This window comes from Suricata suricatta, chromosome 3 (genome assembly GCF_006229205.1).
Source record: "Suricata suricatta isolate VVHF042 chromosome 3, meerkat_22Aug2017_6uvM2_HiC, whole genome shotgun sequence".
NCBI classification, from domain to species: domain Eukaryota; kingdom Metazoa; phylum Chordata; class Mammalia; order Carnivora; family Herpestidae; genus Suricata; species Suricata suricatta.
In genome coordinates, this window is record NC_043702.1 from 164,472,789 (window position 1) to 164,496,788 (window position 24,000).

The 24,000-nt window shown below is 42.4% G+C and overlaps 1 pseudogene; it reads left to right on the forward strand.

The window, feature by feature from the left end:
• The first annotated feature begins 22,870 nt into the window (after positions 1-22,870).
• LOC115286830 lies at positions 22,871-23,247 on the forward strand (annotated as a pseudogene).
• Positions 23,248-24,000: the final 753 nt, after the last annotated feature.

Sequence of the window (24,000 nt, forward strand, 5' to 3'; positions counted from 1 at the left end):
GCCAAAAAAAAAAAAAAAAAAGGAAGGGCCACCTGAGTGGCTCAGTCACCTAAGAGTTTGACTCTTGATTTCAGCTCAGGTCATGATCCCACAGTTTGTGAGTTCCAGCTCCATGTTGGGCTCTGAGTGGGCAGTGCAGGACCGGCTTGGGAGTCTCTCTCTCTCTCTTTCTCTCTCTCTCTCTCTCTCTCTTCTTCTCCCTCCCCCCACTCTCAAAATAAATATAAATAAATTTTAAAAACAAAACAACAACAACAAAAGGCAAATGTGAGTTGTTTCAATTAGGCTATATATTTCTACCCTTTACCCAACACCCCCCTTGGCAACTCCCCAAAATGTGAAGAAGAAAAACCATGGAAACAAATAAGAATAAAAGTCTTATCTCTGGAAACCAAGGTTGTTCATTCATTCAGGATGGGAAACCTAACTCCATTTAACAGGTGAGAGCTTTATTTCTTATTTTTAAAAACATGTTTTATTTATTTATTTTGAGAGAGAGAGAGAGAGAGAGACAGAGGGAGAGGGAGAGACAGACACAGAATCCCAGGCTGTCAGCACAGGGTCTGATGCAAGGCCCAGTCTTGCCAACTGTGAGATCATGACCTGAGCCAGTATCAAAAGTCTGGATGCGTAACCAATGGAGCCACCCAGGTGCCCCTAACAGATGAGAGCTGTAAATGGCAGATTTAGGGGCGCCTGGCTGGCTCAGTTGGTGAAGCGTCCAACATCTGCACAGGTCACGATCTCATGGTTCGTGGGTTTGAGCCCCACATCGGGCTCTGTGCTGAGGGTGTGGAACCTGCTTTGAATCCTCTTTCCCCCTCTTTTTCTGCCCCTCCCTCATTGGCACCCCCCAAACATAAATAAACATTTAAAATAAAGGACAGATTTTAATAATCATTATTAATGGAAAAACCATCGGTGAGGAGTCAGATCACCTGGCTTCCACCTCTGCAACGGTTAGATCTTGAGCAATGACTGACTCCATCCAGGCCTCGGTCTCGCCCCACCCCTGTAAAATGAGAGGTGACTTGCGGATTTCCAGAGTTCTTTCAGACTTTCACCATCTGAGTCCTGGCAATCTTGGAAGGAAAGCATAAAGAAGCATGTGACCAGACCTGAGCCTGCTTCCTTCTACGAGAGTGTCCAGAGCTCAGCTCTGCACAGAACAGAAGGAGGGACGGGACAGGGGAAATCTCATCACCTCCCCTCTTCCTCAAGAATCGAGAGACTGATTAATGCATATGGAAGTGCAACATAGAGCACAGACCAGGGGTGCCTGGGTGGCTCAGTCGGTTGAGCATCTGACTCTTGATTTCAGTTCCCTTCATGGTCCCAGGGTCATGGGATCGAGCCCTGAGTTGGGCTCCCCACTGAACATGGGGCCTCCTTAGGCTTCTCTCTCTTCTTCTGTCCCTCTCCTCTCACTCTCTCTAAAATAAAATTTAGAAACTAAAAGAACAAACAAATAAACAGACCATACCAGAGTCCAGTTCAAGATATTTTTAAAATTTTTTACAGTTATTTATTTTTGAGAGACAGAGTGAGACCGAGTGTGAGCGGGGGAGGGGCAGAGAGAGGGGAAGGTACAGAACCTGAAGCAGGCTTCAGGCTCTGAGCTAGTTGTCAGCACAGAGCCCGACATGGGCCTTGAACCCATGAACCATGAGATCATGACCTGAGCTGAAGTCGGACACTTAAATTAACTGAGCTACCCAGGTGCCCCCAGACCAAGGTTTTAACAAAGCTTTAATACTTGGTATGCTTATTTGTTTAAAATTTTTTTTATGTTTATTTACTTTTGAGAGAGAGGGAGAGAGAGACAATGTGTGAGCAGGGGAGGGGCAGAGAAAGAGGGAGACACAGAATTCAAAGCAGGCTCCAGGTTCTGAGCTGTCAGCACAGAGCATGACATGGGACTTGAACTCACGATGAGATCATGACCTGACCTAAAGTCGGATGCTTAATTGACTGAGCCACCCAGGTGCCCCTAGGCATGTTTATTTGGATTTCAGTTTTTGTAAGCTGAAAACTCTGCACCTCTCCATTCACCCAGCAGCATTCTCTAGCTGGGGCTTTGGTGATATCCATCAGGAAAAGGAGCACAGGGGGGTGACGGGAGGTTTGGATGAAGAACTGGGAAAGGCTTCCTTGGGGGAAGGGGAAATCTGGTGCCGTGAATAATGCTGAGTCTATAAAATCATTTTCCTCTGGGATTAAGAGCTTGTTACATGTACTATATTTATCAGTCAGTGAATCTCATTAACCGCCTTATTGAGCATTTCCACTTCCTATAGCTGACTATGCTTGGCCCATGACCTGTATTTCTCATATGGCTACTGTGTTGCATTTCAACTATCAGAACTCACTTACCAAAAACAAAGCACAAAACCCCAAGCAAGCAAGACTTGGTAAATAGCAAGTTTCTGAAACATCTGAGGAGTGTTAAGTGTTGAGAAAGTTACTAATGAGGCTTTCACGCCTTTTAAAGAAATGTCTCACCATCAGGAGTTTTCTAAAGAAGGTGGAAATTGAACTCTGAGAGCTTCTGGTTCCACACAAGATGGCCAGCTAGCACAGGGTGCCAGCTTCCTGCCAGAGCTCGGTCTTGGAGAAATGAGAGGGAGTGGCTGGATCCTGGAGCTTCTAGGGATCAGGGTGAGGGTGGAGACAAGAATGCAGAGAAGAAGGGAGCAAGGTGTCACAGAGCATGGCGGTTACCTCTAGGCGTCAACTGGACTGGGCCGTGGGGGTGCCCAGACGTTTGGTCAAACACTGTTCTGAGTGTGTCTGGATGAGATTAATTTCTGAATCTGTGGATGACTAAAGATTACCGTCCCCACTGTGGATGAATCAAAGGCCCGAATGAAACAAATATGCCTGATTTAGAGGAGACCCCTTCTGCCTTACGGCTAAGCTGGGTCATCAGCGTTTCCTGGCCTTCAAACTTGAACTGAAATGGAGTTCTTCTCAGGTCGTGAGCCTACCTGCTTTTGGACTGAAGCTTATACCACTGTCTCTCCTGATCTCAGGCCTTTAGACGTGGGGAAGATCAACATATTGGCTGTCCTGGGTTCCTGTCTTGCTGACTCTAGGTCCTGGGACTTATTAAGCTCCATAATTGCATAAGCCAATTCCTTATAATCTATTGATCAATTGATTGATCACCTATTCATTCTGTTTCTCTGGAGAACCCTGACGAAGGCCATGCCAGGAAAGTGCTTTCCAATTGGATTTTTTTCTCTCCTTCATATTTACTTAGATGAATCATGACCACCACACAGATCTTACAGAACAATAACAAAAAACTGTGCATCTCAAAGGCAGCAGAATATGATCCTAGATTTTGCTTAGAAATGTTACTGGAGGCTATCTAGCCCCCTCTGAGTACTCCCTCATGAAAACATCCATGCTGATGCTTTGGGCTGGGAGAAGACCACAGAGAAAGATCACCTCCAAAAAAGAGCAGGTCCAGAGTAGAGGTTCTGGGCATATCCTGAAGGGGTAGTTACATAGGTAGTGATTATAGTGAAATTGTAACATCATCTTGAAGTGCCTGGAGATATTCTCCATCTCCCAACTCACTTGGATGTCATGAAGTCTAGGCCTCTTGCTGTGTCCAGTGGATTTAAACTCAGAAGAAGAAAAAAAAGAGAGAGACCTACAAGGAACACATAAATATCATGAAAGAAAGGCTGAAAACTGAACAACATATACCAGAGAAAGCAGAATTAATGAACACGGAAGAATAAGAATGTAAAATCAACTTAATAAATATCTTCAAAGCCCTAATGAAGAGTATTGAAAACATGAAGCAGGAATAATAACTTATGAATACAAGCCATATTTCCACTTGGCAATACTGAATATGAAGATAATAATAGTTGAAATAAAAACTCAGTGGTTAAGTTGAACATACCTCTTTTTCCTTTAATTTCTTAAAAACATGTAACTGTTTAAAGCAGAAATTATAGTACTCTATTTGAGGATTTATAGTATATAGGATGTAATATGTATACAAGAGTAGCACAAAGGCTGGAGGAGGTAAATGGAACTATACTCTGTGCTATTCTTATAGTTCATGATATATTTTATATTAACTTGTAGTTTCATATTAACTCTAAGTGATTAGTTAAGGATCTTGAAAAGCAACTACTAAACAAAAATCAAAAACCAACCAACCAAAGGAAGAAACAAACAAAAAATGCAAGGAGACAAAGTTGAAAAGCCAGTAGAAGAGTGGAATGTTAGAAACATATTCAACCAACCAAAAAGAAGGCAGAAAAGGAAGAACAGACAAGTAAAAAACAAATGGGAGAAATTAAAAACAAAGAGCAAACTGTAAACCTGAATCCAACACATCAATGATTAAATCAAATGTAAATGGATCAGTTTCACAGGCAGAATTTGTGGGAATGGATACAAAAGCAAGACCAAACTATCTGCTGTCTGCAAGAGAAGTGCCTGAAGTAGAAGAACACAGATGGTTTGACAGTAAAGAGCAGATGGGGAGACACCATACAAAAAAGAGACATAGAAAGTTTAAATCACCGAGGCACCTGGGTGGCTCAGTCAGTCGAGCTTTTTACTTCGGCTCATGTCAGGCTCTCTTGGTTGGTGAGTTTGAACCCTGCATCGGGCTTGCTGCTGTCAGTGCAGAGCCTGCTTCAGATCCTCTGTCTCCCTCTCTCTGTCCCTCCCCCACTTGTGCTCTCTCAAAAATAAATAAACATTTAAAAACTACAAAAATACAAATATACAAGAAAAAGGAATTTGAATGACCATATTAATATCAGGCACAATAGACTTCAAAGCAAGGCATAGTGTCAGAGATAAGTGAGGCATTTCTAACATTTTATTTTTCTTACTGTTTATTTTTGAAAGAGAGAGACAGAGTGCAAGCAGAGGAGGGGCAGAGACAGAGAGGGAGACATAGAATCCAAAGCAGGCTCCAAGCTCCGAGCTGTGAGCACAGAGCCCGACACAGGGCTCGAAGCCATGAGCAGAGAGATAATGACCTGAGCTGACGTCTACTGCTTAATGGACTGAGCCACATAGGTGCCCCTAAATGAGGCATTTCATAATCACAAAATGGTGAATTCATCAGGAAAACCTAACAACCCAAAAAATGTGTGTGGCTAATATAGACCTACAAAATACATTAAGCAAAAATTAATTGAACTAAAGGGAGAAATAAACAATGCCACAATCACAGTTAAAGATACTTTTACCTCTCGGAAATTGATAGAACAACTATACAAAAAAATAATTAAGGCTATGAAAGATCTGAATAATACATTGACATGCCCTGATCTAAATGACATCTGTAGAACATTATAACCAACATTGATGGATTATGGATTCTTGGCAAGTGCACATGGAACATTTACTAAGATAGACTACGTGCTGGGCTATATAATAAGTCTGAATACATTTCAAAAGATTGAAGTCTTACAGAATATTTTTCTATAATCAGATTAAAAATCATTGTATAATGTATATTACATATATACACATATATAATTACATGTATATATATACACACACACATATACATACATATATATATATTCTCAAAAGAAAGGCTGATTCCAGGGATACAATATGGTTGTCAGAATTAAAAATACATATATACAGGGATGCGTGGGTGAACATCCAGCTCTCAATTTCGGCTGGGGTCATGATCCCAGCATCGAGGGATTGAGCCCCCAGCCCGGTTCTGCATTCTCTCTCTCTCTGCCCTCCTCTGCTCTCTCTCTTTCAAATTAAAAACACATGTGTTTACGTATAACAACATGACTAGATTCTTATCATACACTCTCGCCTGATGAGAGGCAGACTGGGATCCACAGTGAATGTGTGAATCAAACGCGCATACACAGTGATAATACCACGGTATTTACACGGCTGCATAGAAGTAAGAAGGTAAATTGGACACCTTGGGGCGGGGGAGGAGAGGGGGAGGGGAGTCAGGCTGGAGCAGGTAACAGTCAAGTGTAACTAAGGAAGGAGCTTGTAAGCACTGATGTTGACAGTGCGACATGGCAGAGAAAGAGGCTGAGCAAACAGCAAACACAAACCAGACGGTTGATGGAAGAAAGGAAAAGTATTGAGATGCCTCTTAGACTCAGGTTTTTTTTTTAAGTTTTTACTTATTTATTTTGAGTGAGGGAGAGTAGGAGGCACGCGGGGTTGAGGCAGAGAGAGATGGAGAGAGAATCCCAAACAGGCTCCATGCTGTTAACACAGAGCCCAACAGGGAGCTCGATCTCACAGAAGGACCATGAGACCTTGACCTGAGCCAAATTCAAGAGTCCGTCACTTAACTGATTGAGTCACACAGGCACCCCTAGACTCAGGTTTTTATCCATTAGTTCATTCACACAACACGTACTTACTGATCACCTGGCACCTTGCTAGACCCTGGGTAAACAGTCTGGATAAAGCAGGAACATTCTGGGCCCTCACTTACCCATCCAGGACACTGAGCCGGCTGCGTGAGTGTACGTCACCCGCCGCTGGAGAAGGCCCGGGTGTTGCAGGGGATGAATGGGTCCCGAAGAACTACTTTCGGCTGAGTCTGCACAACCCGTTTTGCTTCTGTGACTGCATCCAGGGAGCAGGTTTATTGTCCTCTCTCAGTTGATGCGTCCCTGCCATCTGCGGTGTTTCCTCATAATTCCCGGGGTCTGTAATGTCGCCTCAGTTTTGTTTTGATAAATCTGATCTGTGAAATGACCCCCACCTATGTTAAGAGTGTTCTATAGAATTGTGAGGCCCGAGTTGGATCTAAAATCCACTTGAGGGGCACCTGGGTGGCTCAGTTGGTTAAGCATCTGACTTCGGCTCAGGGCACAATCTTGCAGTCTGTGGGTTCGAGTCCTGCATTGGGCTCTGGGCTGACAGCTCGGAGCCTGGAGCCTGCTTTGGATTCTGTGTCTCCCTCGCTCTCTGCCCCTCCTGAGCTCACACCCTGTCTCTCTTTCTCTCTGAAAAATAAATAAACATAAAAAAAAATTTAAATCTACTTGAGCTTCACACTCTGTCCATATCACCCATCGGGCCCCCATCACTGTCCTTTATTCTAGCGTCTGGGGAACACGTCAGGCCCTTTCGGTGACAATCTAGCCTCTTTTCACTCTCTTCACACCTAAACTCAGTTACACCGAGTGAATAATTAAACAAAGACCTTCTAACATTAAGTCTGAATAATTTATGTGTGACCTCTAACCCTTGGCTTCTACCGATGCCCACACTGAAGTGTAATCGGTCCACCGCCCGTTAAGGTAGAAGAAAAAAGAACTGAAACCTGTTTACAAACCTTAGCATGAATTACTGTATCGTTTTGTCACTCACAGCAGCTCAGGATGCAACTAATGAGAATTACATTTTCCCACAGACGGTCTAGGATGCAAAACACATTGTTCATACTTTAAAAAAAAAGAAGAAATAATAAAAATAAGATATTGTGGGAGCTTTGAAGTGCTGGCGGCACAATGGCAGGTTCCTTTGTTGCACAGCGGATTTTCCTAATACCACTCGGCTAGATTCTTATCAAACACTTCTGAGCAGGAGACAATGAAAATGAGCCCGAGTGAATAAAAGAGCAGATGAGGAATGTGCTGTGATAAAAGTCTGAAGGGAGGCGGGCAAGCGCCTGGGTCCTCCCTGAAAACAAAGACCTCGAGGTGGGGAGAGAGGCCAGCTTTATCTTCGACATTCTTTTTATAGCTCCCATCCAGTCCTGTTTTCCCTTGAAAATGAATGGAGTGCTGGCGAGAGCCACTTGGCCTTGTTCATTGGCCTTTTCCGTGCACCAGGCAGCCATTTCCATGAGTTATTTCTCAGCGTCACCCGGCCACCCAGGTCCTCATCAATATCCCTGCTTTAGAAGTGGAGCTGAAGCGATGCAGGGGTGAGGAGTGAGCGGTCATGGGCCTTAACTATGTGAGGGTCATGTGGCTGAGGATGGGGAACAGCTGTCCTGGGTCCAGGGGAGAGGATGTGAGCAGAGCCCCAACAGGGAGGGAGGGACAGGGAGGGAAATGAGTTCCGGGACTAGAGGTCACGTTCCCTGTGGTATCAAGGAGCTGGGGGTGACTGGGTGGCTCAGTTGGTTGGTTAAGTATCTGACTTTGGCCCAGGTGGCGATCTCACGGTTTGTGGGTTCAAGCCCCACATTGGGTTCCATGCTGACAGTGTAGAGACTGCTTGGGATTCCCTCTTTTGCTCCCGCTGCTCTCCCCGTTCTCTCTCTCTCTCTCTCTGTCGCTCTGCCTTAAAACAAATACATAAATTTAAATAGAAAAAAAAAGAAGCTTGTTTGCACTGCCACAAACAGATGTTCAGTTGGTTGATTAATGAATGGTCTGGACAACGACTTACATAAGGATCCTTCAAGCAAGACTAGAGATGCTTTGTTCTTGGCCAACTTGATCTACCAAGAAGGAAGGACCAAATGATCCTACAAGCTCACTACTGTTTCTTGGGTTCCATAATTAGCTCCTATCTGATCCTAACTCTTTACTTCAATAAAAAATTTGATGAAGTCAATACTTCGTGATTTTCTCTGTGGAGGCAGTGGACAAAGCTTTGTGTGCACCTGCAGAAATGAATTAGTCATGACTCCCGCCCTCAAAACAGCAAAAAGTGGAGAGGGAGAGGAAGAAATGCACGTAACTTACTATCTTACACATGTTTCAGAATATGAGAAGTGGCATCTTAGCAATTAATCAAAGTGCATGAGATCAAAGAATAGGAAATGATGAACTCAAGTCTGGGAACTGGGAAAGGAGTGACAATAATAAATGAATATGACTATGTGCTGGGCAAGGGATAAGTACTTTACTTGGGTTATTTTCTATATATCTTTTTTTTTAACTTATTTGTTTGTTTATTTATTCAGACAGAGCATGCATGCACCCACAGAGAGGGGCAAAGGTGGGGGAGAGAGAGAGAATCTGTTTTTAAAAAAAATTTTTTTACATTTTTATTCAGTTTTGAGAGACAGAGACAGAGTGCTAGCAGGGGAGGGGAAGAGAGAGAGGGAGACACAGAATCTGAAGCAGGCTCCAGGCTCTGAGCTGTCAGCACAGAGCCCAATATGGAGCTCGAACCTACAATTCGTGAGATCATGACCTGAGCAAAAGTCAGACACCTAATCAACTAAGCCATTGAGGCACCCCGAGAGAGAATCTTAAGCAGGCTCCATGCCCATCACGAAACCCGATGTGGGGCTTGATCCCACAACCGTAGGATTACAACCTGAGCTAAAATCACGAATCAGACACTCTACCGACTGATCCTCCCAGGTGCCCCAGGATTATTGTTTTGAATTCTTACAATAACCCAATACAATAAGTACTAATGCTATTTTCATTTCACTCAGGATAATACAGAAAGAGAAAGTTAAATGACTTACCAGCAAGCAGCAGAGGCAGACTCAAAGCTGGCGGTCCCACAGAGCTCAAGCTAAGTCTTAAAGAGAACGAACATATGTAGCACACGTGGGAGTCCAGTCTCTGGGCCAGGTGTTTCATACAGATAATTCACTTGCTTCTCACGATAATCCTGGAAATTACATTATCTTCTCCATTTACAAGTCTGAGACTCAATGAGATTAAATGACCTGACCAAGTTACGTGGTTAACAAATATCAGAGGGGGCATTAAAAAAGGTTTTTCTCATATTTATTTTTGAGAGAGAGAGAGACAGAGTGTGAGCAGGGGAGGGGCAGGGAGAGAGGGAGACATGGAATACAAAGAAACCCCCAGGCTCTGAGCTGTCAACACAGAGCCTGACATGGGGCTCAAACTCATGAACTGTGAGTTCATGACCTGAGCTGAAGTCAGATGTTTAACTGACTGAGCCATCCAGGCACCTCAGAAGGGGCACTTAAACCCAGTCGAGTATGGTCTCAAAATATGTCATTTCCCCTGACCACAATGCTGCCTCAGGAAACAAAAAAGTGGCCATTGGTCCGTTGGGGCCTCAGGAACTCCACGAAGGCAGTCATGTGCCATCGCAAGTAATTGAAAGATGTCAGGACCCGGAAATGTCTTCTGCCCACCATGCATGCATCCCCATAGGTGTTCAACCACTGTGCATTTACCTGCAGCAATAGCGGACTTCAGGTAGAGCTTCTACCATTTCAATACTGGTCAAATTGTCCTTGTTGTAGTAGTCATCTATCGCTGCATAACAAAATACCCACAAATGTAGTGGTTTAAAGAAATGCCCATGACTATCTTACAGCTGCTGTTGGACACGGGTTAGTGGAGTCTTCTGCTCAGGGTCTCACAATGCTACAGTCAGAGATACTGGCCTGCTGCGCTATCATCTGGACCTCAGTCTCCTCTTCCAAGCTCTCTCAGACGTGGCAGAATTCAGCTCCTGGCAGTGGTAGGACTCCTCGACTCCAAGACATTGCCCCTCTCCACAGGCAGCTCACAGCATAGCGTTTTGCTTCTTCAAGGCCAGGAGGAGAATCTCTCTCTTCTGAGGAAGGATTGAGGCTTCCTTTGAAAAGTCAGATCCACTTAAGACAATCTTCCTTTTGCTTAATTCCAGACTGACTGATTTGAGATCTCAATTACGTTTGCAAAATCTCCCCCTCTTTCCCTTATAATTACCTTAATCATAACAGTGACACCCTACCCTACTTATAGGTTCTGTCCACACTCAAGGGGAGGGGATTACACTGGACGTGTACACCCAGGAGTGGTATTGGGGGGCCATCTTAGAAGTCCACCTGCCATATGGAGCTCATTCTTGGTGCCTGCGGATGTGTTGACCTCCTTCAGGTGAAAACAGGACCCCATTCCATTATGCAGGCAGGGCCAGAGAAGATTCTGTTTGTAAGCTACATGCCCTTTGGAATTTTGTGTGTCCATTTCCTCTCATGCGGGGCTTACCTACTCCCCATCAGTCAGTTTTGGTCATGGGTCAACATTTCCAATGCAAGATTTCATGGGAAAATGGCAACATTTATGTCCAAAGTTGATTTGGTGATCTGCTTTGGTGATTATCATTTAATGATCTCTGCTTCCCCTCTCCCCCATTGTTGTCAAAAGTCAAGACTTAGTTGTACATATTATTTATTGAAAGAGCTAAAGAGGAAAAGGCCAAGGCTAACGCCAAATAATTGAAAGGAAGCAACATGTCTGAGGACATCTAAATGTCAGTTGATGGAATCGGCTTCTAGACGTGGAGATTTTATCTTTAAACAGCCTTGGGAAACTGCTATTCAACCAAGGAACTCTTATAAATGGAATATGATTGCCTTTTCAAGGGTGGTCTATTGAGACCTACCATAAGGTTTTTTGTTTTGGTTTGGTTTTGGTTTTACTTTGTTTCATTCTGTTTACCATTTTCACATGTACACACTTAGCCTAAGAGAATTGAACAAGAAAAAAGGCCAAGACTGTGACACTAACCAAATATGTAAGAAAGCAACTTAGGGATTTGAATCTCATTTAAAAAGGTCCAAAGTTTCAATATCCTTAGACAGCTCATGCACGAGCACTGCCAAAGTAGAGACAACTTTTGCTCCAAAGTCAACGCTGAGGGTGAGCCAGCTTTTACTGAACAAAACCAAAACCCAAAGCCCCAGCATGCTGCTCAAAGGCTGATCTTTACCATGTCCTCAAGAGTGAAGAGGAGTTCATTCCGCCCACCCTCCCTGGCTTCAAAGCCAGCTCACAACGTCTCGGTTCCTACAGCTGGGCGAGAAAGGTCTTGACGAGATGGCAGGGCAGAGGGATTTTTGTGGACTTGACTTCCAGGCCCGGACTGGGACTGGGTTGAGCCTGGAATAGCATTTCAGCACCCATCTCCTCCTGCTCGCCCAACCGTTCCAAATTCAGCCTTGAAGGCCTTGGTGACTTTAAATACTTTCTGGGTCTGTAATGAAGATGCTTATAAATATTACAAGAGATTTATCACTTCAGTGTGAAATTCTCTGATACAGCAGGGAGGTTTTAAACACAACTGGCAACAAGAAGCATATGGTCAGAGATTCAAGTTACAGCTTTTTTTTTTTTATTGTTGTCTGCCAAGGACAATATATTTTTTTCCCTTCTTCAAAATAAACATTGTGCAGGAATGTGCCTCAGCAAATGGCTGGGGTTCTATTATATTTCATGCAGCTTTCTAAACAATTTCCAACCCTGGGCTGGCCTGGTGTCAAACAGAAGGCAACCAACAATAGCAAAATCCCATTAAAGCTGAGAAGGTTCCTTCCTGAGGTGAGCCTGGCCAGAAATAGTCATCTTGGCTCATTCTCCAGTTTGGCACCGGGGACTAATAATGCACGGTCTCCTAATGGAAATTATCTAATTTCATCCAAAAGTTCCTCCAGAGAGAGCCGGGCTGACGCACTAACAGTCAATATAACAACATTCTTCTTGAAGTGCTGAACAATGGGCCTTTGGAGAGACTGTGATAAACCACGTCAGACTCCGGACAAACATGAGTGTAAAAATAGGCATCAGGGGCATTGACCCAGCCACCTAATTTCTCAGGAGGGAGGCCCATAGCGGAGGGTTTGTTCAGAGTGCTTGCTGGGAATACATCAGACCTGGTAGGTGAAGGATAGTGGAGAAAGAAAGGAGAAGGAGAAGGAGTGAGAGAGAGAGAGAAAGAAAAGATAGAACAAGATTAAGAATGGGGAGAAAATTAAGAAAGTGGTAAATGAATGGGAGAAGAGTTAATTCTCCATCTGTGGGCCAATGTATCAGCAACTATATATGGTCAGTTAATATAAATCATGCTTCAGGCGTAATTGCCATAAAAATCAGAGGGCTGTGTTTCAAATGCTATGTGCAAGGAACAGCCAACAGGAAATAATGCTCCATTTAAAGATATATATTGGAGTTCTGTGAAACACACACATACACACATACACACACAAATACACACATGTTCTACAACACTATACAATATAGTGTTGTGTATAGAATGTACCTATAACAATGGGTGACTCTCTCTCTCTCTCCCATTTATCATCTACTTATCAGTTATGTAAACTATTTCAATAGCACTTTTCTCAAACCAACAGGATTGACCTGAGGCATAGAACCGATTTTATGTTTTCCATGTTATTACTTATTTCATGAATATTTTTAGCTCCTCGTAAATGTTAAGCTCTCCAATGACAGGAACTAGCTTGTGTGTATGCTGGTTATCTACATTAAGACAATAAGCACCAGTCAAAACTGCTGGTTGATCTGTCAGTTAATTATTAAGTCCCATAGTCTGAAATGTTAGACAATCTCTCATGTGTGGGCACTTTAAGAAATAAAAACTGGAAAACCTCTTTCTTCAAGATGAGTTAAGTCAAGGCTGAAACCTATGTCAACATTTCCATACCCACTACCCTTTCCTCTCTCTTATCCACCAACAAACTAAAAAATAGCTTTCCTAGACCACCAAACCCTGAGGTAGAGAGATCACAAGAAATGCTTTTAGGGTCTGATGTGAGAATTTACAACTCTAGACTGAGCTGAGATTATACTCTGGCTGCATTCACAACACTGGAATAAGAGAGACTGAATCAAATTGGCCACTGGAGCTGGTGAACCGGCCTTCCCAAATCCAGATACATACTTAACCCACTGATAACACTGTGTCTGGGGAAGGAAATTCTATGGCTAGGGCAAACCGGAATGAAAAGTCAACTTCTCTGAATATGGCTTTATTCTTTTCAAGTTTGGAATATGTGACTATAACACTATCAAAATTTTTGAATTAAATTTAGAGTATGTACATGAGATAAAATGGGATTTAGGGCCAAAGGTTAAAAGGAAAAGGAAATGGATTTATATTGATTAAAAATCTAGTCCACTGAGAAGTTAACCTCAGCGTCTGACAGCAATTAAAAAAAAAACAACCAATAGAAATGCAAGAAGAAACTGAAGATACACAAAAAAATCAGATTAAATATACAAAAGTAAGTAAAGATATAATAATAGCATTTGAATGACCTATATATACTAATAGATATATGTAAAACTTGTCCTTCACCAGTGACAACACAAATTATTTTTTAAAACAACACAGATTATTACAAAAATTAGACCATATGTTGAGCCACAGATAAAATATCACATATCACAAAATAAATGGAAGCACACATTTATGGAATCACACATTTGCTGAGTGCAATGCAATAAAAATAAAAATTGCCAAAAATGACCATCACCACACATAATCACTTGGAAATTTTTTAAATGTCTTTCTAAGTTCTTGGGGTTAAAAGTAAATCAAAGCTATTTAGAAGTAAATGATAAGAAGAGAAGTTATCGAAACAAATGATATGGCTGGAGCAATATTCAGATGAAATTTTGGAGTTCTAAAATGTGTATCTTTTAGGAGATAAAAGGCTTAAAAATAAAGCCTTATTTGGTTAAGCGACTAACTCTTGATTTCAACTCCAAACACGATTTCATGATTTATGGGATTAAGCCTCATGTTGGGCTCTGTGCTGACAACAAGAACCTGCTTGGGATTCTCTTTCTCTTCCTCTCTCTGTCTCTGCCCATCTTCCACTTTTGCTCTCCCTCCCTCTCCCTTTCTCTCTCTCAAAATAAACAGATAAGTATTTTAAAAATAAATAAAGCATTCAATTCAGGAATAATAACAATCACAAAGTTAAATATAAAGAAGAAACTAATAAGATGGACAATATTAATGAGCACACATACTGAAATACTGAAATATTAAAAATTTTTAAAATGTTTTATTTATTTTTGAGACAGAGAGAGACAGAGCATGAGCGGGGAGGGGTAGAGAGAGAGGGAGACACAGACCTGGAAGCAGGCTCCAGAGTTTGAGCTGTCAGCACAGAGCCCCATGCGGGGCTTGAACCCATGAACATGAGATCATGACCTGAGTCGAAGTTGGAGGCTTAACCAACTGAGCCACCCAGATGCCCCATGAAAGATTTTAAAAGGACACTTATGTGTTGGAGGGATTTCTTCTGCTCAATATATTAAAATGGACACATTCAAATATCTACTTAAAGAAAGATCCATGCCTTCTATTGAGAAAGCAGTTGTTTATCTTGAGAATTCCTTATACATGATGAGTACTTCTCTCTTGCTACTTTCCAGATTTTTTTTTTTTGTCTTTCAATAATCTTATTAGGATTTGTCTGGGTGTAGATCTCAGAACTGGTGGACCTTTTTGGATGTGTAGATAAATGTGTGTGTATGTGTTTTTAACAAGTTTGGGACATTTTCAGCCATTATTTCTTCAAATACCCTTGCTGTTGTTACCTTTGCCTCCTTCTCAGACTTTCATATGTTGGTGAAGTTGGTGAATTTCTGTTCATTTTTCTCCATTCATTTTTGTTTCTGTCTTTCAGACAGGAAACCTCAATTGACCTATTTTCAAATTCACTATTTTGCAACTCAAATCTGCTGTTGAAACTCTAGTACATTTAAAAATAAACCTCATTTGTTTTATTTTTAAACTTCAGAATTCCCATTCAACTGTTTAAAATAATTTCTTTCATTGACATTCCTTCCTACGTGACATCCCATTCTCATATGTTCCTTCCATCCTTTAAACCTGGTTTCTCTTAGTTCTTTAAACACATTCATAGTAGCCAGTTGTAAGTCTTTGTCTAGTAAGTCCATAATATGTAGTTTTTCTGAGACAATTTCTTCTTTTTTAAACTTTATTGATTTATTTTTGAGAGAGAGAGAGAGCACAGGGGAAGAAGAGAGAGAGAGGAAGGGAGAATCCCATGCAGGCTCTGTGCTCACAGCGTAGAACCTGACATGGGGCTCAGTCCTACAAACTGTGAGATCACCTGAGCCAACAGCAAAATTCAGATGTTTAACCAACTGAGTCATCTGGGTGCCCCTCTCTGAGACATTTCTATTAACTTCTTATTTTGCTTGGGTATGAGACATTTCCACCTTTTCATGTCTTATAATTTTTTTGAACTTGATGTTAAAAATATATATAATGTGGCAACTCTGGATTTCAGATTCCACTTCCACTCCTCAACAGCTTCTGCTCTTTTTATATTTGTTGTTGTAGTTGTTAGTATTTAGCGACTTTTCCTGATTAATGATGTAAAGTCTTTATTCTTCATCATGTACAGTCACTGAAGGTTTTGCTCAGTTAGCTTAGGGGCCCAGCAGTGATTGGGAAGAGATTTCCTTATATACCCTGTGCCAGCATGTCTTTCTGCCTTTGCCAAGAGGCTCTGCGTATGTGTTGAGGGTGCATCTTTAATGCCATGGCAGGCAATTGACAATGATATTTTAGCCTTGATTTCCTGCTTTTGCATATCCTCAGGTTCAGCCAAAGATGAGACATTAGGGCTCCTCAGATGTTCCTGAGCCTGTGCCAGCCCGCACATGTGTGCATGACCTTACAGAGTCTTAGGAATGTGCCAGAGCCTTATAAAGCCGCCTGTAGAACCCTGGTTCCCCAGCCTTAAAAATATATATATACATATATATATTTTTAGAGAGGGAGAGAGAGAGAAAGGTAGAATCCAAAGCAGGCTCCAGGCTCCAAGCCATCAGCACAGAGCCTAATGTGTGGCTTGAACTCACAGACTGTGAAATCATGACCTGAGCCGAAGTCAGAGTCTCAACCGACTGAGCCACCCAGGCACCCCATGAGCAAGTTCTTATTTGACCCAACTGTTATTGCAGACTCAGGTAGATGTGATGTTAAACAATTGTTGATTGTTATGATAAATGCCCCCAGGAAAAGGCTGTTCACACCAAATAAACTCTGAATCAGGTGAAATAAAGGTTTTCCTTGCAGGTGGAAGTTTCTAGTGAACTGCCAGAGAGGTCAAATAGTGACAATTCTCTGGGGATGACACTTTTGGGGAACTCCAAAGTTAATCAGCTCTAACGACTGCTGGGCTGCTAGTTTTCATGATACTGTAATTGCAAAGCTGTTGGTTTCATGGTTACTCCATAACTGAGGAGAGGGGCATCAGAATGGGACAAGCTGAAGTGCCAGAAAGCTTGCTGTTATTAGACAGAGTCAGCCATTCTTTCTATTCTATTCTATTCTATTTCCAGCATTGTTAGCATACAGTGTTATATTAGTTTCACACATACCACATAGTGATTTGACAATTCCATACATCACCCAGTGCCCATCATGACAAGTGCATTCCTTAGTCCCTGTCACCTATGTCACCCATCCCCCACCCACTTCTCCAGTAACTATCAGTTTGTTCTCCGTAGTTATGAGTCCGTTTCTTGGTTTGACTCTCTCTCCCTTTTCTTTCCTTTACTTGTTTGTCTTGTTTCTTCTTTTTGTTAAGCATTTATTTATTTATTTATTTTGAGAGAGAGAGAGAGAGAGAGAGAAAGTGCGAGTGGAGAAGGAACAGAGAGAGGGAGAGAGAGAGAAAGTGCGAGTGGAGAAGGAACAGAGAGAGGGAGAGAGAGAGAGAGAGAGAGAATCCCAAGCAGTTTCTGCGCTGATGGCAGTGAGCCTCATGTGGGGCTCAAATTGTGAAATCATGACCTGCACCGAAGTTGGACGCTTAACTGACTGAGCCACTCGGGTGCCCCTGTTTTTGTTTCTTAAATTCCACATATGAGTGGAATTATATGCCATTTGTCTTTCTCTGACTGATTTATTTCAGTTAATATTATACCTTCTAGCTCCATCCAAGACTCAGCCAGTTTTCTCAAATAAATACTTCTCAAATTGTTATAAGCTTTTGGTTAATTTCTGGACTTCTGAAAAAAATTGATTTTAACTATTTTTGCCAATGTTCTTGTTGTTCTTATAAAAGGATGGATTTTCAGGGCCCTTATTCCATCAGTTTGTCTTCTTTTGAGTTTCTCTTGGTTTTGTCTGAGTGTTCTTTTTAGGATTTTGCATCGCATATTTGGTAAGGTGCCTTCTAACTCTTCAAAATCATAGATCCTGGTGTGGATCAGGATGAGCCAGAAACAGTCTGAGGCATATTCCTCAACCAACTTGTATCTATGTCCACAACTGGATGTGAGGCTCAGAGAAGTCAATCAACTAGCATCACATTGTAATCCAAATATCACTGTCTTGTCCTAACATATGTTATGCCGTTACTGCGAAATGTCCTACTTATACCAAAATAGTTTTCCAGTATTATTCCTCTTATTTTTTAATCCCTTTATCTGCTTTATCTTTCTCCACAGCATTTATCACCATTGACATGTGATAGATCTATTAACTTTTGCCAGTTTCACCTTTACAATGCATGCTTCTAGAAAGGACTTGTCTGTTTTGTTCTACTAGGTTGCCTTCTAAAAATCTCTAGTTATCTAGGAGAGTTCTGGGCACATGGTGCCTGACTCAATAAATATTTGTGAATGCATTGAATTAATTACTTATTAACTTAGGAAAAATAAATGTCATTAGTTTGACATGACTGGTTCTTTAAAAAAAAATCCATTTGCTTCAAAAAAGCAGTCAAATTATGTGCTTAATGTTCTAGTCCAAGATTTCTAAAGAATAATATCATACTTAGTAGTCTCAAGTTGAACAGTCCTTTACAATTTGGCCTAGTTTTTGCCTCTTGGGTTTGGCACCTCTCCATTCCTAACAAATTCTCCCCAATAACAATTAATCTAAGATTATATCCCAATGCTTTTTAACACTTTGGGACATAGGAAATATGAGCTCAAGGACTGAATTGATTTAAAGCAACTGTTTTGTTTTTTTATTTTAGGATCTTCCATACTAAAGGGGATATAGAGGAGTGTATTGGAGTGAATTCTAAATTTACATTAGCTTTTTAAAAATTATTTGCAACTTGAAAACCATTCTTTCTTGGAAGACTTGAATAAAAAGTTGAATTACTCTGACTTCTCTGTTGTCTATTGACATGACACAATTTTCCCTGAAGCCTGGTGCTTTTCCAGCCTTCTTTTGAAGACGTAGATTTAAAAGTCCTGTTTGTTGCCAGTCACGCATTTTAGAAAGTCTCCATGGGCTCTGGCTATTCTGCAGCTATACTTAGATGCTCCCACCAGTCTTTTGGATTTGATCTTGGTAACTTGATGTGATTTAAACACACACACACACACACACACACACACACACAAACTGAAGGTTATTGAAGAGTCCCCACCTCCCCAGACAGCCATGTTGGCATCTTTGGGTTTCTTCCACTAGGGTTATGCACAGTTGTTAGTTTGGCGTTTGCTTTGAGAATCTTCTAACATCTCTGAGACCTATTCCTTATAGTCTCTGTCCATATGATTGACGTTACATTGTTCACCTAGTAGTTCTATAAACATCTATATATTTTTTTTTCTCGTTATTAGGTAATGTACAAGTTAACAAAGCACATAGATATTCTTGCTTCAAAGAAACCAATAGTCCTCATTATGAAGCTTATACTGAGAGTACTAAAAAGAGGAATTTTTTGAAAATAATTCAGTAAACAAATGAAAAAGAACTACAATCAAATTCACTACACAATTATATTAATACTTGTATTTCTTTTTTAAATATATTTTTTAATGTTTTATTTATTTTTAAGAGAGAGAGACAGCAGGGGAGGGTCAGAGAGAGAGGGAGACACAGAATCTGAAGCAGGCTCCAGGCTCTGAGCTAGCTGTCAGCACAGAGCCCGACGAGGGGCTCAAACCCATGAACTGTGAGATCATGACCTGAGCCGAAGCCGGGATGTTTAACCGACTGAGCCACCCAGGCGCCCCTTAAGCACGTATTTCAAAGCAAGCTGTAATGAGTTGTGACCACTGATCCCTGCTCATCATAGGATTGGCTGTAGATTTTTGGTTGGATATATGTTAAGAATCACTGCCTCCCCTTCTCTTTTTTTACATCCTGGGAGTGTTTAGCCCCAAGACAGTTAACAGAAGAGAGGTGAAATGTAGGGACCACAACGATGGCTGTAAGGGGGCCGTGGCACTTTGATATCCAGGCCTGTGTAGCAAGGCCCCGAGTTCTCCTGAAGTTTAGGGACAGAGTCAAAAAAAAAAAAAGGCAAGCCACAAAAGCTGAGAAAAAGGAAATAGGATCAAAAGTCATAATACATCGTCAATCTATAAAAGTTCACAGCTACTCATGAGGAAAATATTAAAATCTCATCAGGAAGAAATGAGTGAGGACCAAGAAAAGGCAATTTTGATAAAGGAAATTGAAAACAACCCAAACCGTGTGAAAGTGTCGATTGTACCCAAGGCGAAATACAGAATTAAAGTGAAGGCCTTGGGAAACATCTTTACCCTAATAAGACATGTTTTGTTTTAAATCACTAAATGTGTGGTGATTGGTTACTCAGGTTGGAAAACTAATACATCATAGATTCATGGCAAATCTCAAGTAGGTTCTGGGCAAATGCAGGGAGAAAACCAGATCTGACTTCATTAGTTAATATTTATGATCTAATAAGTAACTGCACCCAGTGGAGAAGTACACTGATAAGTCCTATGAACTGATCCCTATGTTGACACCGTACCTATACCAAGCTCAGTATAACCATTTACCCACTTACCCCTCATTCTCAGCTCCATACTTGCAAATTATATGCAAATACTGAGGACTCACTTAATTATTGAATATTTATTGGTAAAATAACAAAGCCAGTTAGGGGAGCACAGCTATCTCCTCAGTGTTTTGCTAATTCAATATAATCCCTTAGATTTTGGAGTCACCTGCAATTGACAGTGGTTACAATGTAGGACCAATGACATCAGGGCCTTTCGCGTGTCCTGAGCATCCTCTACCAAAGACTGAGAGTCCCAGACTTAAGAGAAACTAGGCACATGACAAGGCTGTTCGGATCAAATGATATCATGTCACATTCATTTTTCAAATAAAAGACTGAAGCTGATGGTATTTTTTGGAGTTTGGATTCAAAGCTGTGGACAAACTTCTTTGAGGACTACATCTATATTTTTCTTCCTTCCTTCCTTTCTTATTTATTTATTTGCTTATTTACTTAGAGAATGCACATGGGGGAGGGGCAGTGAGAGGAAAAGTGAGCCTTAAGCAGCCTCTGTACTATCAGTGCAGAGCCCTTGCAGGGCTTGAACTCACAAATCGCGAGATCATGACCTGAGCCAAAGTCGGATGCTTAACTGACTGAGCCACCCAGGTGCCCCTGTGTTTTTCTTTTAAACTGCCTGGTATGTCTCATTTTCTTAGACTATCGGAGAAAGAGCACCCACAAAAATAGAATGCCTGAGACATTCCACGTGGAGTGGCATCGGAAAAGCGATGAGACGTGAAGACCCTAGTGAGTGGGAAATGAGCTTCTGTAGATTTCTAGAAAAAGGACACTGAACAGATATCACGTGGAGGAACGAATTGAAGTGACCTTCACAGCATAAGCGAGCTCAGTTTGAGCTGTGAAAGAAACGATAGGTGTAGATTGGGCAGGACAGACCTGTGGCAGCGGGGATGAGAAAGCGAACAGCTCCCTGAGGTGCGTTCTGGTTAACAGTCAGCCAACAAATCATTTATCATGTGCCTCGTGCAGTTCGTGGGAGGAACAGTGGTGAGCCTGCGGATGAAGACTTGACCTCAGGGAGTTTGCAGTCTGGTGGGGACAGATGGACAAGAAACCCGTATGAAAAATAAATGCCACAGTTCCTCGTACCTAGAAATATCTTGAAGAAAGGAGAATAGGGTGGTGTTGTGGAAGTAACAAGTGGGTTTCAGGGATGACCTCTTGTAAGATAGCATTTGAGTTGAGCCCTGATTGACCCAAAGTAGACAGCCATACAAAACACAGGGAAGGGTGTTCTAAGTAGAAGGAATAGCAGATGCAAAGTCACTGAGCTTAATATGCTGCAGGGACAGAAAGGCCAGTGAGCTGAAGTGCAGTGAATGAGAGAGAATGAAGGGAAATGGAACTCAAGAGTCCGGATGTGTGCCCCAGAGGATTCCTGCGCAGGAGAGAGTGGGACAGAGAGCGGACGTGATTAGGTAGAGGGAATCAGGCAGAGTCAATGAAGATGGAGGATTTCAGAAACAAAAGGCTGGAAAAGACTCTTGACCAGGATACTACTGCTCAAGGCGCAACGGTGCCTGGGAAGGAAGATTCTCAGTCCTTATCTCAAAAAAGAACAAGAGCAAGGAAGGGCTCGAGAAAGATGAGCAAGGGCCCTTCGTGACCAAAAAACTGGTTTCAAATCCAGGGTGCACCACTTACTAACTGTGACTTTCGGCCAGTTACTGAACTGTTTAAAACTCCATTTTCCCAAGTAAATGGAAGTACTGTGGAAAGCTCCTGTCTAGGCTTGTTTTTGAAATCAACTGAGATAATATCTGTAAGAGCTTAGCAGAGTGTCAGGCCCTCGAACGCACTGTTTTTATCTATCTAGGCATGAAGCAAGGAGTCTCTGAACCCAGGAGGTTGGCAATAGGTTTGGAAACTTTAGGGAAACTTCAGAAGAGTCTCCACGACTTTAATGACTAAATTGTCTGTGTTACAGGGGAGGGGAAAGAAGGGCAAAGGAAAGAAGAGGGTAGCTGAAACCCTTTTACCTCCCAGGAGAGTGGGTAACAGGCCAGGCTGCTCTGTGCGGAGGCTCCCTGCTGTCCAGGACGCCTGCTTCCAGGTGCCTGCAGGGAAGTCTCTTAAAATCCATGCAGCCTTCTTGGGCTCCTGACTCAGGAGCTCCTCAGATGCCCCCTTTCCTGTGGAATTCTCCATGGGCTTGGCTGCTGTGGAAAGATGGGGGCGGGGAGGGGATGGGGGGATGGGCACTAGGGAGAGGAGGCCGCATTTGAGGCTGAGAGGCCTTTTTAGGTCCTGAGGGTCATGGCTCTCAAGTTGGGTGCTCTGTCGGCTATCAAAATAGACTCCACTCGGCTTTCCCTCGTCCACAATACCACTCTTCCTTTCCAACCCTGGCCAGGCAGAATGGCTCCCACAAAGAAGGGCAGCAAGGAGAAGAAAGGCCGTTCTGCCATCAGTGAGGTAGTGACCAGAGAATATACCATCAGCATTCACAAGCGCATCCATGGAGTGGGGTTCAAGAAACGTGCCCCCCTGGCACTCAAAGAGATCCGGAAATTTGCTGTGAAGGAGATGGGAACCCCAGATGGGCACATTGACACCAGGCTCAACAAAGCTGTCTGGGCCAAAGGAATAAGGAACGTCCATACCGTATCTGTGTACGGTTGTTAGGAAAACCTAAGGAGGATGAAGAGTCACCAAACAAGCTCTATACGATGGTTACCTGTGTACCTGTCACCATTTTTAAAAATCTACAGACCGTTAATGTGGGTGAGAACTAATTGCTGATTGTCAAATAAAGGTATAAAACTGCCAAAAAACCCAAAAACAAAAAAACCCAAGACTCCGCTCCCAAGCTGCAAAGGGAAAAGGATGTTATGATTGAGGGCAAGACTAGAGGGTGAGCTCGTCTGCATAAATGCCTTCCTTGGCCTGTTCTCCAAACCATACCTCATTGGTTGACTATTTTAAATATTCAGGGTGATGCACTTTGAGTACAACGCAGACACCTTAATATAAACCGAGGGGTTTCTTTTCTTTTGCACATGTGGATTGAGCAGTCTTGTGTCACTGGCTGCACTCTGATCACAGACAGCCCCATAGAAGGTGGGAGACAAGCAAGCGTGTGTGCACCGAATGCTGGAGAGGGAGGGCTGGGCTGCTGAGGACGGCTGGCGGAGCTGGGGTTCTTCCCGACAAGAATGTGTTGGCAACGGGGGCCCCTCGAAGAGCCTGTGTGTTTATCATGCAGGGCGGCAAACAAAGATGGCGCGCGTCCACCGTGGGGAGAGTGGGAGGTGTGCGCACTCTCGATGGAAGTCCAGGAAGTGCACGTGTAAATAATAAGATACCAACTGATGCCCAACAGGTAGGCAGGGGTTAACAGGCCCAGTAGCAGGACCTATTGCTGGTGGGGAAATGGGAAATAAGGTTCATGTCATAATTGGTGGCAGAAATATGGTTTGTACAGCCTCTTTAGAATACAATCTGAAAACATCTACTTAAATGTATATGTATGTATATTGAAATGCACA